The 2500-nt window shown below is 76.9% G+C and overlaps 1 non-coding gene across 1 annotated transcript; it reads left to right on the plus strand.

Annotated features, from left to right (window-relative positions):
• The first annotated feature begins 2025 nt into the window (after positions 1-2025).
• LOC148218718 (5.8S ribosomal RNA) lies at positions 2026-2178 on the plus strand. Its single transcript, XR_015800223.1, has one exon. It is a non-coding gene; the product is annotated as a 5.8S ribosomal RNA (ribosomal RNA).
• The last annotated feature ends 322 nt before the right edge of the window (positions 2179-2500 follow it).

A 2500-nucleotide genomic window follows, 5' to 3' on the forward strand; every position in this document is an offset into this window, starting at 1 on the left:
TCTCGGCCGGGGGTGTGCGAGGTTTCTCGGTGGCTGGGCCGTGTTCCCCGCGCCGGCGGGGCGGCCCGAGCCGCGGTGGTCCTCTCGGGCGCAGCGCCGGGCTACTGAGGGAAACCCCGGGCCCCGAGAAGGATTGCCGCGGTGATGGCAGCGGACGTCGGGCACGCCCCCGCCGGTGGACGCTCCCCCGAGGGTGGCAGCGGGGGAGGCACCCCGGCGGGGCCATGCAGGTCGTTTCCCTCACCCCAGGGCCAGGTACCTAGCGCTTCGCGCCTCGGCGGTCTCCTGCCGGTTTCCCTCGGCGTCGTCAAACGCCTGTTGGGGGCCGAAAGGGCCGCCGAGCCGGGCGGAGGTTTAAAGACTCGGGCGGCCCGGCACGGCCCCGCCGCGGCGGCGGCGGCGGTGGCGGCGGCGGCAGCGGGTGTCGGGCGGTGGCGGCGCGGGGCGCCATCGAGGGGTGGGGAGCTACTCCCGCCGATCCCCTGCGGTGGCGTGTCCGTCGCGACCGGCCGCGCTCGCCGTCGTCGGCGTCCCGCCGCGCTTGCCCGCGCGCGGGGGCCACCCGTGCCGGGCCGGGGAAGGGGCGCCCTGCCCCCCCCTCTCTGCGGCCCGGTCTCGGCGGAGAGGCCGCGGCGCGCGATCGGCCGCGGGGGGCCGACCCCGCTGGCCTCTGCGATGCGGGGCGACGCCGGCAGAGGGCGCGCGCTCTCTGCCTTACCTACCTCAGCTGCGGGGTTGCGGCCGCCGGGGCCCGCCGCGCTCTCTCGCTCTTTCTCCTTAGCCGCCGCCGCGGGCTCGCGGGCGGCGCCGCGTCAGGCGCGACCGCGCGCCTCTCGCCTCGACGGCCTTGTCGCCTCGAACCGCACCGCGGCGGCGCCGGCCGCCGGCCACCCCTGACTCGGAGCGCTGTCCCCGCCCGTTGGGGCGCAGCGCTCGGCCGGCTCCTCCATCGCCGGAGGTCCGGCGGGCGCGGGCGACCCCGTGCCGAGCGGCGGCGTCGCCGCTCGGCGAGTGTCCCCGCCCCCCCCGGGGGGGGGGGGACGGTCGGCCGCGAGGCGCCCGCCTTCACCGGCGGCCGTCCCGGCCCGGGCCCCGCCCGTCCGCTTCCCCGTCGCCCTTCCCGGCCGCGTGTGGGCCAAAAAAAAGGGGAGGCGTGCGGGGCGGCCGCGGGGGCGCTTCCCCGTCCGGTCCCCGAGTGGAAACGAGGGGAGCGGGCGGTGCCCCCCGGCTCAGCCGCCGTACGCCTGCCCGCTGGGCGCGTGCTCGCGGAAGGGCAGCTCGGCGGTGCGAAGCGGCGGCGGTCCCGGGAGTGCGGCCGCGGGTGGCGGAGGGGTTTTGCCGAGCGGCAGACCTCGGGCGCTCCGCGATGCCGGCTCGGGTCTCGGCGGCGTCCCGCCTCCGGCGCCGGTGGCGGAGCGCGGCCCGCCGGGCGTTCGCCTTCCGGCGGGCAAGCGGTCCCGCGCCAGGGGTTGCGCCGGCGGAACGGTCCCGCCGCCGCGTGGCGTTTCGGGCGACGTTCAGGGGCCGCTGGCGGGAGAGCCGGCCCCCGCGTTTTGGCGCGGCGGCGTTCCGCGAGTCGGCGGAGCGGTGAAAAGGAGAAGCCAGGGAGTGAGCCGGGAGCGGCGGGGGCCGGCGGTCGCGCCCCCGGCCCGCGAACGCGTAGTCGTCCCGTGATCGAGAGGCCGGGCGGGCCACCGTGCCCCCCGCGGTCCGGCGCGTTGCCGCACAAGCCCCTCCGCGCGGAGGTCGGGCCGAGCCCGGGCGCCTGGGCCGCCTCCGAAGGACGGCACGCGAGGCGGCGTCTCCCCTCGCGGGGGGAGGCGGTCGGGGGCGCGGGCCCCTCCGCCTTTCTTTGGCCGACCTTCGGAGCGTTGCGCGGGGTTTCTCTTTTTTGCCCCGCGCTTTCTCCTCCTCCTCCTCCGTTTGTGTGTGCTCGTACGGTCGAAGCGGGGCGCGCGGGGGCGCGCGCGTCCCTGCAGAAACAGAAAAGGGGCCGCTTCACGCGAGCGGTCCCGAAAGCCAGACAACTCTTAGCGGTGGATCACTCGGCTCGTGCGTCGATGAAGAACGCAGCTAGCTGCGAGAATTAATGTGAATTGCAGGACACATTGATCATCGACACTTCGAACGCACTTGCGGCCCCGGGTTCCTCCCGGGGCTACGCCTGTCTGAGCGTCGCTTGACGATCAATCGCCGTCCGGGGGGGCCACCCCGGCGGCGCGGCTGGGGTTGCCTCGCAGGCCCGTTGCCCGCGGTCGACGTCGACGTCGTCGTCGTCGTCGCCGCGCAGGGCCTTCGTCCCCCTAAATGCAGACTCGGGGAGCGCTCCGTAGCTCCCCGCTCCCGGAACGAGCCGCTGGGGCGGAGCTCGTCCTTGCCGGGGCCGTGCCGCGGTGCGGTGGCGGTGGCCGGGGAGAGCGAGAGTCGGCGTCGAAGACGCCGCCGTGGGCCGTGCGAGAGAGACGAGAGAGCGAGAGGGCCGAGAGGGAGGCGAGGCGCG

This window comes from Sturnus vulgaris, unplaced genomic scaffold, assembly GCF_052056855.1.
Source record: "Sturnus vulgaris isolate bStuVul1 unplaced genomic scaffold, bStuVul1.hap1 Scaffold_166, whole genome shotgun sequence".
Lineage (NCBI taxonomy): Eukaryota > Metazoa > Chordata > Aves > Passeriformes > Sturnidae > Sturnus > Sturnus vulgaris.